Source organism: Pinus tabuliformis, chromosome 8, assembly GCF_031772625.1.
Source record: "Pinus tabuliformis cultivar Carrire ecotype Pingquan chromosome 8, CPIR1, whole genome shotgun sequence".
Taxonomy (NCBI): domain Eukaryota; kingdom Viridiplantae; phylum Streptophyta; class Pinopsida; order Pinales; family Pinaceae; genus Pinus; species Pinus tabuliformis.
In genome coordinates this window covers 407,068,246-407,083,926 of record NC_142294.1, presented here as the reverse complement: position 1 = coordinate 407,083,926, position 15,681 = coordinate 407,068,246, and positions in this window count along the sequence as shown.

Genomic DNA, 15,681 nt, shown 5'->3' with positions numbered 1-15,681 from the left:
AATGTTGTAGATCTATTCAACTTTGTGTCCATCTTCTCCCGCAATATAGTCCATAATGCGCTAAGAAATCTTGTATCTCAATATGAAACGATGCTCCTTGTAACAACCCTAGTTAAACATCCATGTAATAAAGTTAATAAAGGAAAATAATAACCAAGGTCATGGGAAAAGTATTTGAAGTTGAATGTTGGGAAAAAAACATAGTGATGGGATCACTTGTGATTAATTAATGGCTGTGGAAATTGGAAAAGTTAATGGCAATGGCTTTGAAAAGGCATGAGCCATTTATTCACATTTTATTTATGAAAATGATGGAAAGTAGGAGAAAAGGAAGGCGAAGGGTCATAGGTTTCATGCGATGAGGAAAATGAAGGAAACTAATGGAGAATTGAAGAAAATAGAGGCCTCATTAATTAAAAGGCTCCTGAGGATCAATTTGTAGCTTTTTGTCATTTCAGTTTTGGATCTCTCATTTTCTACTCTCTCTCTCATACTCTTGGAAACCTAGAGTTTTCTTAGAGCACTTTTGGAGGAGTGTATCATACTTGGGATTTGGATAAAGAACATAAACGAAGAGGGGGAAAGTGCAAGCGGGCATTAGTATCAGCAACTACAATGGGTTTTTCCTATAGGTATGGAGTTGCATGTATGTTTTCCTTGCTAATTTTGGCATGCATGGCACATGCATGTGGTTTCGTGGTTATGATTTGTCATTGGCATGGAGGCTTTCCTAGATTGATAGTGGATTTTCCTGGACTTTCCATTTCTTGGATAGCCATGGTGTTTTGGGTGTCTTTCATTTTTTCTTCTGGTTGGTTCTCATGTTTCTTATGGTTGTGGGTTGAGTTACTAGTTCTTGGAAGCCTTGGTTGGAAAAACACTCTAGAATCCCTATAACCGCTTAGGTTGAGTTACTAGTCCTAGAAGCCTTGGTTGGAAAAATGCTCTGGAAACCTTTGGTGGGTTGAGTTTCTAGTCTTGAAAGCCCTAGTTGGGAAAATGCTCTGGAAGCTGGATAGTAGCTGTGGGTTGAGTTACTAGTTATGGCTCTCATCATGTTCTGATTGGAAAAATAATTAATAATGAATATATGACATAATAGATGATAATGAAACTATTTTAATAAGGAATAAAATCTTTGTTACGAATCTCAGATCAAACACCTTTGCTTAGATCTGCTGTTATGACGTGTAGATTACATATTTGTGACATGTTTGACGAAATGCCTGTCATGGCTTGTAGGGGTTAGACCAAGTACCTATACCAATGATTGCATTAGTAGCCTTATTCTATTATTATCTGTCCTCTCTAAAATTTTCATGAAGTTCTGGGTAGTGGCCTGAGCCCTGGCCTTGAAAATGTACAAAATCTGGGGTTGTTGGCACAAAACTAGCTGCAACAGTCCATAATCGCTGGCATGCCTTGCTGTGGGAGTGACTGGAAGAACTCAGTCACATGCATGCCTTGTCATGGGAGTGGTTGGCATCCATATCAGTGAAATGTCAAGTTTTCTCAAGGGTTGGTCACCTGGAAGGTTTGGTTGGCTCTTGAAGGTTATGCAACATGTGTGGAAGGCAAAAATGGTTTTGTTTCGTCAGTCCCACTTCCTTAACTATACATGGGGAGTTGAATCACATCATAGTAGCCTATTGTCACATGTTTACCCCACTGGACTGGTTAACTTGGGTAAACGTGGGAGGAAGGTGGTGTCGAGTGTTATCAAATCATAGTTCATCCCTTGGACTGGATGAGAGGTATGTGTTGGTCGTACATACATGTCAATTATGTATTATTCCTTATGCTTGTGGTATATGTACTTGTTTCATATGAATGGTGTTGGTCATAGTTGCAATGGTGTCACCATGTGAAAAGTTAATGTTGTTGTTGTTGGATGTGGTCATCATGAATGCAAGTTAGTTGTGAATTTGTCATGCATGTGAGTGTTTATATGTTGTTATGAATACATTGACATGGTGATAGTTTCCATGCATGAGGTCATGGTATGTGGTTCGTATGATCATGCATTGATGACTGGATAATTGTTGAAATGATGATTAAATGTTGATATGATTATGTTTATATATGTATTGCATTAATATGGTTGGTCTTGTAGATGATATATCCCCCCCTGAACTAAAATGAGGTATTTTGGTTTGTTAATGATTTGTTTTAGCCGACATGGTATACCTTGCAGGAAGAGAGGATCAAAGATGACTAGCAAGATGATAAACATTAGCTCACGAGATTCTCCCTATCGATCAGATGAGCAACATGGTGAGGTATATTCTCCTGACATAGAAGACAATTTGAGAAGTTTGAAGGTAAAAATAAGGAGTTTAAGAGAATATAATGACTGAATAATTCAACCATAAGAGAGACTTTCTAGGGAATAGGATAAACAAGAAGAAGTCAACGTAGTAATTCTTTAGATCTTATCAAACTTGTAGAGATAGGGACTGCTTAGAATCAGTCATGGACAAGAGGATAGGACTAATGGGGCATATAGTAGCATGTCACATAGTGGGAGCATGTTGGACAAAGATGATAAGGTTAGAGATGGAAGATTATTGGATACACTTGATAGACAAGGTAGTGGACATGGGCTTTAATCTAGTTCTAGTTTAGACATGTATCATGGTAATCATCATTATCATCCTTACAGGAGAAGTGATAGGGGATATTTTTCAAATGAGTTCAATAAAGCAAAGCCACCTACTTTGATGGAGAAATGAAGAAGTCACAAGTTGTCTAAGGATGGTTTCTTTGGATGAATAAGTTCTTCAGGTTGCATGATTACTCAGTAAACATGAAGGCTAGGATAGTGACATTCAATCTTAAATGTAAAGCAAATATTTGGTGGGAAGATGTAAATAATGTCAGAGGTATTCGTGAAGAAGAGTTGACTTGGAGTGAGTTTGAGAGTCTATTCAGAAATAAGTATCTATTAGAGAGATACTATGATGAGATGGAAAAATAGTTAGATGAGCTAAACATGGGATCTATCACCCATGAGGAGTACACTAGTAAATTCTTGGAGTTATTGAGGTATGTTCCTTACCTCAAAGAGGAGAAGGAAAAGATCCAATGATTCATCACTGAGTTGTAGGTAGCATTCAAGGAAAGGATTGAGTTTGATGAGGCTGGATCATTGGAGGAGGCCATCCAGAAGCTAAAGCATTGTTTTGAGTAATCAAAGCGTAGATATGAGACTAAGTCAGACTGGGAAGGTAATGCAAAGAATAAATGAAAATGGGACAAGAAGTGAACAAGACCTTAAGATGTAAGTAACAAAGAGAATGTGACACTACATAAGAAGTTAAATGCATCTCATAGAGGATAGGAATTTCAGTTCGAGGAGAATAATGAGGGTGTAGGTTGGAAGCCTTTGCAATGTTGGACTTGTAGAGGAGAGCATCATAGGAGATACTGTCCAAAACATCAAGGTGGTAGACCACATATCTACAGTGCTCAGGAGGCACATATAGTGGGAGATGATGGATAGAGTATTCCTCGTATTTATGCAGTGCTAGATAACATGTAGGAAGATCACCAGGCATCTATTATCGAGATGGATGGTCAGCTTTGTTATCAAGTTATTTGTATTTTGATTGACCCTAGATCTAATTATAGTTATGTGAATCCTAACCTAGTGGGTAAGTGTGGTTTGAATAAATAAGTGCGTACAGAATCCTCATTACTGCAGTTGGTTACAGGTACAAAGAAGAGAGTTCATCAATGGGTAAGAGCTTGTGAATTTGAGTTGAATGGTATGTCCACTTCAGCACATTTGAATGTACTTCCATTGGGATCATATAGTATGTTGCTGGGTATGGATTGGTTGTATATTCATAGAACGAAGGTAGATTTTTATGACAAGGCTATTAAGTGCCTTGATGAAAATGGGGAACAAAGAGTCTTGCACGGTAAGAAGAAGGCGACATCATTTAGAATGGCGACAAATATGTAGGTGAAGCGTAGTCACAAGAAAGGGTGTGTGTTATTCATAGTGCATATATCGAGTGAAACAGGTAAGGAATTTGAGGATATAGATGTCTTCAGTTGGTACCAAGTTTTAAAACAGTTTCAAGATGTGTTTCCGACAGATTTCAAAGTTACTGCCTCATAGGGAAGTGGGATTTTCTATTGAGTTGGTAGCTGGGCAACACAAACATCAAAGCCACCTTATAGGAAGAGCACACCAAAGTTGGTGGAATTTAATTTGTAGTTGAAGGAGATGCTTGACAAGGGATACATTAGGCCAACTGTATCATCTTGGGGTGCACAACTATTTTTTGTGAAGAAGAAGGATGGTACTCTTAGGTTATGCATTGATTATAGGAAGTTGAAAAAAGTGACCATCAAGAATAGGTATCTCTTGCTAAGGATTGATGACTTATTTGACCAGTTAGAGGGAATAACAATGTTATCGAAGATTGACTTGAGATCTAGATATAATCAGGTACACATTAAGGAAGAGGAAATCTACGAGACTTCTTTCCATACCAAGTATGGCCATTATGAGTTTGTGTTTCCATTTGGTTTGACTATTGCTCCAGCTAATTTTATGTGCTTGATGAATAGTGTGTTGCATCCTTATCTAGAAAAGTTTGTTATTATATTAATTGATTATATATTGGTATATTCTTAGAATGAGGAATAACATGCCAAACATTTAGCACAATACTGATATTGCTGAGAGAGCATCAGTTGTAACCTACGCTCAGTAAATGTTGTTTCTTCCAAACATAGGTACATTACTTGGGACATGTGGTTTCCAAGGAAGGCATAACAATGGATATAGAAAAAATAAGGGCTATCATGGAGTGGAAAGCTCTTAGAAATATGGATGAGGTAAGATCATTCATGGGGTTAGCAGGTTACTATAGGAGGTTCATCAATAAATTCTCAAAAATTTCTTATCTTATTACATCATTTCAAAGGAAAGGTAAGAAATTTGAATGGATAGAGGAATGTGTAGCCAGTTTTGAGCAGTTAAAGCAATCGTTTACAAATGCTCTAGTTCTAAATATTGCATATCTAGATAAATAGTTTGTGGTATGTACAAATTCTTGAAATAGAGAGATTGGTGGAGTCCTTATGCATGAAGGACATGTAGTATGCAATGAATCAAGGAAATTTAGTGAGCATGAGAAGAATTATTTGACACATGATCTTGAGTTGACAATGATCATCCATGCTTTGAAGATGTGGATGCATTATCTTCTTGGAAGGTGGATCATCTTGATCAATGATCATAGTGGATTGATGTATCTATTTGGACAATCGAATCTAAATGCCAAACAATCTAGATGGTTGGCCACGATTAGTGAGTTCAACTTTGATATCAAGTACATCAAGGGGAAAGAGAAAAAGGTTGAAAATTCTCTTAGCAGGAGGATACATGTAAATCATATAGCAACTATGAGCTCCTACAGGATCAGATCTTGTAGGAAAGACAACAGGATGAAAGCTATATGGAGCTTATGCATAGGTTACAATAGAGTAGGGGTGATCAGGACGTGGAGTATTGTCTCACATCAGATGGCTTGGTTAGATTTAGGGACATGATATATGTGCCAAATGACAGTGAGCTCAAAAAGCTTATCTTGAGTTAATTTAATGCTAAGTCATATTTAGGTCACATACGATATTAGAAGACACTGATAGTGGTGAAGAAGTTCTACTATTGGCCGAACATGAAGAAAGAAGTGGCAGAGTTTGTGGCTAGGTGTTTGGATTGTCAATAAGTAAAAGTAGATTGTAAGCATCCGGGTGGTCTACTATAGTTGATTCCAACTCCAAAGTGGAAATGAGAGGTCATTTCCATGGATTTAATTATGATTTTTTTGAGGATATCTAGAAAGAATGATTCTATCATGGTTGTGGTGGAAATGTGGACAAAGATAGCATACTTCATTCCAGTGAAGTCTACTGATCTATTTCTGAGTGATTAGTTTGTGTTGTTCTAATATCAATTACATATTTCTAGACATATGCTTGCTTATTTCTTCTTGTACTGAGGTTTCATTAGATGTTGTGTATTCAATCAGGTAAATTTCCTTAAGTTTAAAATGGAATTCATGAGAAAAATAGCTTCAAAAACAAATACTGAACAACCGACATTCAAAGTAAAATAAACCATCAAAAAGACACTTTAACATAGTGTTTTGATGAAGCAGTTCACCTCTCTAGGGTTACATCTCCTTGGTCCAGCTTCCATGGCTTGGGCCTCTGTGTTAGCTCAATATGGAAACATTTTATTTTACAAAGCTCTATGGCTCCTGATACCTACACCAATGTGCTTAGAATTTCAAAATTAGCCAAGAATACCTCTTCCTGAGCTCAATTTGGTCGAAAATTGCCTTCTCTATGACTCAGACGGTCTTTTCCTACAGTTTCTCCTCTAATTATGGAATGACTCTAGTTAGCGCGCTAAATTTCCACTAACCCATAATTAACAATAACCCTCAGAGTTAGTGCTAACCACAACCGCCAGAACTAGACACATTCTAACCATTTGGAGTAATGATATATCAGAACTGCCAGGTGATAACACTAACCATTTTGGGTTACATTCATCGTGTTCACATGTCGAGACCAATAAACATCACGGAGTATGGTGAATTGTCCGTCGCTAACCGTTTTATGTAACAACATTCATGTTCACATGTGCAAACCATTCTGATGATGGTTGTTGAACTGTCCGCCAGGGTAGACTGTAATGCTTTGTGATTAATGAAAAATGTGTTCACATGGGGGAGGACTAGCCCTCCCCTAATGATCCAACTCCTCACCGTTGCACTTTAAATAGTAATGGAGAACATACATTGTAAGAACTGCGATGGTAGCGGAGGCGGTTAAGGTATGTGGACAGTATGCCAGAGGTCGCGGGTTCAACCTCAACCTCCACCATAGTATTTTTCTCCATTGTTTTGAGAATGTTAAGGCCTTTGGGAGGTGCCACGTGGTAGCCTTTGGGCTTGCCATGTGGCATTCTTCCATTGGTGCAAAAATAAGCTAATCACATTGCGCCAACACACCGCCTGTATAACCCAATCAACTGATGCCACTTGTCCATATGTGATTCATCATTGACCAACATTGACCATACCTAGTCACTTTCCACATCAGTAGTACATACTGCTAATTGTGCAGTGACTAGGCATTTTTTTTGCAAATTTTTCCTTTTTAGAAAAGCGATCAGGACACGTTAACTTTCTCATACGAACTCAATTTTTGATTAAACGAGTTGCATTAGGATCATTTTTCCAAGACAAACATGGTCGTTAAGGTTTTGAGCCATTCTAAGAACTTTTAATTTTGAGCTAAATATTGAGCACCCTATCATCTACATATTCAACTAATGATGTAGCATAAGTATTCATACACAAAGTAGTGATATTGCACGGTGTACTAAAGACAATTGTGTCAGAAAGGGATGCAAAGTTCACTTATAGATTATGGAAAGCATTATTTGCAGGTTTGGGTCCAAAGGTGGCCTTCAATTCAACTTATCATCCACATACAAATGGAAATATAGAGAGCGTCAACAAGATATTGGAGGAGATGGTTATGATGTATGTGATGGATTAACAACAGAAGTGGGAAAAGTATATTCCACTGGTTGAGTTCAGTTACAATAATGGTTAACATGAATCTTTGAGGATCTATTTGTTTCAAGCACTTTATGGGTGGAGTTGTAATACTTCCATCAGTTGGAGCAATCCAGTGAATAGGGTGTTGATTGGGCTAGACATGTTGGTAGAGATGGAATAAAAAATGCAGGTAATCTAGAAGAATATGAAGGCAACACAGGACAGAGAAAAAAATTATGTAGATTGGAACATGATTTTTAAGGAGTTTTAGGTTGGGGAAAAGGTGTACTTGTGCATGAAACTGAAGAAGAGTTCCTTGAGGATTAGATCATGTGCTAAGCTGGCACCTCAACATTGTGGAACTTTCAAGATTCTTGAGAGGATTGGACCACTAGCCTATCGACTTGCACTAACACTGGTAGTCAAAGTAAATGATGTTTTCCATGTGTCATTTCTTAAGAAGTATGTTAAACGTGTTAATCATGTGATTGAATCATTTGTACTATAGGTAGAACTAGAAGGAGAATTCTGGTTGGAACCTCAGTTCATTTTACAGAGAAAGATGCTCATGCTCTGGAACTGAGAAATCGAGCAGGTTAAAGTGCAATGGAAGCACTTTGGACTTAATGAAGCTACATCGGAGATGGTGAATTCGATGTGGGCTATGTATCCTTCTCTATTTTCTAGTTGAGAAAAAAAATTGGCATACATTTTGGTGTGATGTTTTGATAGATGTATATATGCATATGGATGTAAATACTACCATGAGTCATGTTATAAAGCTATAATAAGCAGTATGAGTGTCATGTCATTGTGGTTGTCATGTTGTTATGTTTGTCATGTTGATTATCTTTTCAGCAGGATGATTACTGTAAATACTACAACAAGCTAAGTTATAAAGCTCCATGGGCAATATGTTTTCTTTTCAACAGTCTTGTTGGTTGTAGGTTTAATTGAACACTGAGGTCGGTGTTCGCCCAAGGGGGTTGGTTGTGCACAACCGTGGTTAAAAATCCATGTAATAAATTTAATAATGGAAATTAATAACCAAGGCCATGGGATATGTATTCCATGCTAAATGTTGGGAAAAAACATAGTGATGAGGATCACTTCTGATTAATGAATGGTTATGGAAATTGGAAAAGGAAATGGAAAAGGATTTGGAAAGGCATGAGACATTTATTGGCATTTTCTTTATGAAAATAATGGAAAGTAGGAGAAAAGGAAGGTGAAAGGCCACATGTTGCATGTGAGGATGAGAATGAAGAAAAATAATGGAAAATTGAAGAAACTAGAGGCATCATTAATAAAAAGGCTTATGAGGATCAGTTTCTAGCTATTTTTTTAGTTCAATTTTGGAGCTCTCATTTCCTAGTCTCTCTCTCTCTCATACTCTTGGATTTTTCTTGGAGTAGTGTGGCATACTTGGACGTTGGATAAATAAGGAAAAGGAAGAGCATGAAAGTCCAAGATGAAATCACGATCAACAACTACAATGGGTATTGATTGCAGGTACCAAGTTTCATGTATGATTTCGTTGCTAGTTTTGGCATGCAAGGCAGATGAATATGGTTTCTTGGTTATGATTTGTCATTGGCATGGAATATTTCATACATTAACAATGGATTTTCCTAGCCTTGCCATTTCCTAGATAGCCATGGTATTGTGGGTGTCTTTCCTTTCGTTTTCTGGTTGGTTCTCACGTTCCTTATGGTTGTGGGTTGAGTTACTAGTTCCTAGAATCCTTGGTTGGACAAACGCTATGGAAACCCTGTAACAACTTCGGTTGAGTTACTAGTCTTGGAATCCTTGGTTGGAAAAACACTCTAGAAGCCCTTGGTGGGTTGAGTTACTAGTCCTGGAAACCTTGGTTGGAAAAATTCTTTCGAAGCCCGACAATAGTTGTGGTTTGAGTTACTAGTCTTTGAAGCCATGGTTGGAACAAACACTCTGGAGCCCTGGAAAGCTTGGGTAGGGACCATTCTAGTGATGTTTAATGATGGCCAACTGTGAGGTGGAATCATTCGTTGGGGGTTGATGTGGCTCAACCTTTGGAATTTCTAGTTTAGTTTTGTTTTAATGTATCCATGAGATCCTACATTCATGCTTGGAATATGGCACGAGGGTGATTAGCCAAAAGAAATATTTGGTTAAACAAATATATGGTTGGGTGGTTCGTGGAAGTCCCAAACCTGGTTGGCTTATGTATTCATTAATAAGAGCTCCTTCTCCTTGGTATTTCATGTGTAAATTTGATTTTTCATATATGATTCTTATGGTTGTTATATCATTGTTATTTCTATTGGTTATATGCTAGTTATGAATATATTTTATGATAGACTTCATGTATGGCTTTCATCATGTTTTGATTAGAAAAATATAGAAAAATGAATATATGAAATAATATATAATAATGAAACTATTTTGATAATGCATCAAAGCTTCCTTACGAATCTCAAACAAGTATGAGACCCCTATGCTCATATTTCTTGTTATGACATGTATATTACATAATTGTGACATGTTTGATGAAATTCACATCATGGCTAGTAGGGGTTAGGTTAGGTACTTGTACCTATGATTTCATTAATACACTTATTCCTTTATTATTTCTCATCTTTGAAAGTTTCATGAAGTTCTGGGCAGTGGCCTGAGCCCCGACCCTATAAAAGTGGCACAAAATCTTGGGTCGCTGGATCAGAATTGGCTGAAAAAGTCCATAATTGCTGCCATGCCTTGCTATGGGAGCAACTCGAAGTCCTCAATTTCATGCATGGCTTGTCATGGGAGTGGTTGAGGGTCTAGATCAATGAAATTTCAAGTTTTATAAGGGGTTGGTCACCTTGAAGGGTTGATTGTCTCGTGAAGGTTCTGTAGCATGCGTGGGAGGTCATAATGGTTTTGTTTTGTTAGTTCCACTTCCTTAGATATACATGGGGAGTTGAATCACATCATAATATACTCTCGTCACATGTTTACCCAAACGGACCAGTTAACTTAGGTAAATGTGGGAGGAGCATGTAACACTCCTTATTATTCCAAGGTGCACCTTGACCTATCCAAAGAACAATTTTTCTACTTCTTTTCCACTGATGGTCTTTTTATAGGGCATCAAAACACACATCTTGCTGAACTTGTCGACTACCGTGAATAAGTAGTCATGGCCCTTCCTAGTTATCGGTAAACCTCCCATAAAGTCCTTGGAAATGCCTTCCAAGGAAAACTAGGTACAATTAAGGGATGATATAGATCATATTTCCTCTTGTTAGGCTTTCTCATACAACAAAAAATGCATTCTCTTATGAACCTAGCTACTTTCTCTTGCATCTTGGGCAAATACACATACCTCTGCAAGTTAGCCAGGGGATTCCCAATACCAAAGTTCCTTGCAAACTTGGAGGTGTGGGTCTCTATAATTAGCTGCAGCCAATCACCTTTAGGAACACACAGCTTATCCGTCTTGTAGAGTAACTTATCCTATAGATGGTATTTAATGGTGTTGTTGCCATCGTGCACATGACTCTGACTCTACAATTTTTGATACACCTCCTTGAAGTCCTCTTCTTATGAATATGCCTCTCTATATGCATCATGGGTGAATTGATCAATGTGCATAGGAGTCCCCAAAGCGATGATATTTGATGTGGGTGGAAATAAAATCATGTTGGAAAACTTGTTTGTGCTACCCTTCTTATACTTGAGCACCAAATGAAACTATTGTGAAAACCCCATCCACTTGTAATGTCGGGTCTACTGTAGCTTCCTATGGGCCTAGAAATACTATAACCAATGGTGATACATATGGATTATTAACTCCTTTCCCATGGAATAAATCTCTGTATCATAGGTAGGGTAGTTACAACCCCATGAAATACTTCAAAATGGTAGCGTGTAGGCCTTCCTCTGCGTATCAAGACAAATACCATAACATACCCTCTCACATTTGTCTTCACTTCAAAGGGCCCTTGAAAGTTTGTTAATGCCAAAATTTGTGCTTGATTAATCTTCTTATTTCTCTCCTTCAAAGCCTTGTGCTGACTGTCACACGGAATAAGTCGATCTTGCAGACAAGATAAACCTTCCTAGAATCTAAAGAAGACCTAATGACAAGCAAACCAACCAGACACTATCTTTCTCTAAATATGCTTTGATAAACAATAGAAAACAAGTGTTTTTAGGGCCTACCTTAGGTCCAACACAAGCTTGTGGATGCCCTTGCTCCCTCGATCCAAATGAGCTCCTTTTCGCGCATCTGCAAACACAAACAAGGCAAACAAATTAAATAGCACCTGAAAAGCCAATTGCATAAAACATATTTAACATGAAAGTCAAGGAGTTCATGAAAGAAATAACATAAGATACTTGTTGAGAAAAATGAGTTTGATTGTATTAATTCAAAAGAAGAAGAACTTTGCAGCCTTTGCCTTGATGTTATACAAGCTCCTCCCAGGGTCTAGCAAGAAGTCTCCTCTACTTTGACAAGTTTCACTCACTCCCCAATGAAGCCAAAAGATGTGTGATCTCTCCTCTTAAGCAAAACTAGGAAGTCTTGATTTCACCAGCATTTACCCTCTAAAATGTTTAGCTTCTAACCTCTCCAACAACCAGCAGAATGCTTGTATTTATAGTGCAATGGAGGGAGGTTACTAGGTCCTCCTTCAAAGGGATAAAGCCCTCCTTCAAAGGATAGCTCCTCCCATCAAGGGATTAGCTCCTTCTCTTTTGGGATGCATGAACCACCTCAAAGCGAACAATCCACGTCAAAATTCCTTCTAGAAACCTATAGAATTAACCCAAAGTGAGTTTTTTAAGATAAAAATTGCACCTTTTGACTTTCCCAGGGGTTCACACCTACATCGTTAGGGACAGAGTGGGCAGGTCCACAGTTTTTGTACACAAAAGGTGCGGGACCGCAGGTGAACATGAGAGAAAGTGCGGAACCAGAGTTACATTGATTTTTAATGTCTTTCTCTCATTTCCAAACCTTGATTTGAAGAGCTGAGGTCTGAGAGTTGCTTAGGAGGACAGTACAAGTGATGATAGACCCATACTGACTGCAAATAATCATGGTGACGATATTTTTGTGTAACAGATTGCCCCTAAAGTGCGAAGTCTGTAGTAGATGAGGATTTCTTATCATTTAGGAAGAGTGAAGTACTTTATCATTTCGAGGATCATATTGTGGAGAACCCGGTTGGAACTTGTAAAAACATTCAATGCAAGATATATATATGAGATCATATCATCGCTGAGGTAGGAATTCCCATGCTCAGATCAAAGCTGACTAGAAAAACTAACTAATGCTCTGATACAGGAATGATCTTGTAAAACATCACAAGTATAGACTCATGTGGACATAGTATGGACGTAGCCATCTGTTTATAAATAGTCCATTATATAATGAATACAAAATTCCTCGTAGCCTGGATTGTGGAAACTAGATCCAGGGTCTTCATTTCTACATCCCGAAATAGTACGATTCTATCCATGCGAATGAATGTGTTGATGTCGAACATGGTAGAAACCACTTGATTACTAGTCAATGATGTAAATTGTTAACAAGTGTGAGAGAAACCACCAATGATTTCAATGGCTCTCAAAGTACCCAGTATAATCCATGAGATGCGAATAAATGTGTTGATGTCGAACATGTCACGGAATCCTTTGATCAAAATTCAATGATGTAAACTGTCGTCAAAGGTGAGAAACCTACCATTGCGGCATGCAGACTTCAAGGTACTGACGATTCCTAGATCATCTTTCTAGATAATGAGCTGATGTTGATAGAAAGCAATCCGTCGTAGGCAAGCCCACAACATGAAATCATAGATCAATTTGAAGAAATTTAGTTGCAAGGACTGACTCAGGGATGGTCAAGATGGATGACAGATATTTTGCAGATGAATGGCTTATTGGCAGTGACCTCTTGAACACATAACAACACGACAGATGGCTTGGTGACAATTGACCCAAAGTTAATACCCAGAAACCGGCTGAAGACTTTCAATGTGGTTCGATCAACTGTTAGGCAAAGGATTTCCCAACCCAGGTTAATGAAAGTGTCGTGTTCAAGAGTGGTTACAAAGTATGACAAACAGGCTCATTTTTCTCTCTTTTCCCCCACCATTTCTGGCAAGTACCTCTTTATTTTTAACAAGATTGAGGAGGATAACTTTTGCTTGATTATAAGCTCATCCTTCGGATGAGTCCAACTTAGTTTAAATTCGAACCCTAAGAAGGAGTGGTTCGTTCCTTTTTGTAATTCAACAGGTCCTTTACTGTGAAATTTTAACGAGTCCAGTATAGGAGAAACTCGACGTTTTTCAATTTTAGAAAGTCTGAAAAAACTTAAGAAGACTCCAGGGTTGACCTTTTTCATAAATTTGTGTCTCCCAAGCCCGAAAAAGTATAAAATAATACTTGAGAGAACTGCTTGATCTTTTACGACCAAGGAGTACTTTTTGTCATTAGTGCCCTTGACCCGAAAAAGTAAAAAAGCGATCAATGACAGGTCGTTTTATGACCGATATCGAATTTGAAACGACAAAAATCAACAATCTTTTCATGTTTTTACGGTCGGAAAAGAGTTGTAAGTGGACCATCTTTTAATTCCGTTTTAATGAGTTCAAAAGAAACACTCGATGATCTTTTCATGTTTTAGGAGTTAGAAAAGAGCTTAAAGATGACTCTACATGTTTTTTCGTCGAAAATGTAGATTTCGCCTGAATAATCCTTTATTCTGCACAAAAACACAAACATTACTCACACCTATTTGAAATGGATAAAAAAGTAGCAAAATACCTTTTCAAATTGAAACATAAACAAATTTGAAATTTATTTACTCAAAAAAATTATAAAAAGGGCCTTTGTCAATTCATTTTTACCGTTTCAGTTTGGGTGAGAAAATAGTGCTTTTGCTCAGAAAACTTCCCGTGAAGATTGCGGAAAATCCAACCGTCGGAATCGAACGCCGTCTTCTCCAGGTAATCCACATCATCCCACTCTTCATTTTTAACCATTTAATTTTTTGTTTTAGTCCTTTATTTCATTTTTGGGAGGGTTTTTAGGCGCAAAACCCACACGCGGGGGCCCGCAGGTTTACCATTGTGGGCCTGCAGACCCTGACCTTTTCTCCATTGGGAAAAAGCTCGGGGTCCGCACCTTCCGTGTCGACAAAGTGCGGTCCCTGCACTGTGTCTAACCTGGAGGGTGCGGTCCCTGCCGCAAGGGTTTTGAACCCAAAAATTCCCAAAAATGGACCACACAAAATATTTTCTAGCATTCTAATTTGTCTTTATACTTGATGCAGAGAGTACATCATGCTAGATTGGGGTGAACGAGAGCATGAGGACGTGGATGCCGCCGTATGGAATCATCAGCCTTCACTTGATGCTTTGAGGGTGTGCGGATTGTACAAATTCTGGGCCATTCCTGGCATGAGGGCTCAGGTGGATTTCTTATAGTGGCTGGTTGACAGATGGAGCATACAGGACCAGTGCTTTTTCATCGGCGGCCACCAGCTCAAAATTGAGCTGGAGGACATATATTTCTTGACTGGTTTGCCTAAGAGAGGTGAAGACTTGACTTTGCACGGGGCTAGGCCAGGTGGACAGTCTGTCAATAGCCTTCGACAAGAGTACTGCAACAGCCAGGCTAGAGACAAAGGGATAGACATAAAGACGATATTTTGTCCTGAGCTCATGGTGATTGCATTCACTGTCACCAAACTTTGCGGAGCTGCCGCATTACCTATTGCCACCGGATCCCAGATGCGTATGGCAATTGATTGCTTTCGAGGCACCATCTTCAACTAGTGTGATGCCGTGTTGGTCAATGTGAAAGGCCAACTGACCAGGGCCAAGAACGAACGACTAAAGACCTTTGGCTATGGGGCTTTAGTCATGAGTTTTGGCCTGGAGAGGGTTCCTATGCTGATCCCACAGCACCTTACTGTTGGAGCTAGGCTTCCTCAAGAGCCCAAACTGATGCAATGGGTCGCAGTCATGGCTCATCACCCGGACGAGAGGACAGAGGTTGCTCGATTGAAACCTGAGTATTTCCAATGGCTAGAAAACCAAGTCTTTTC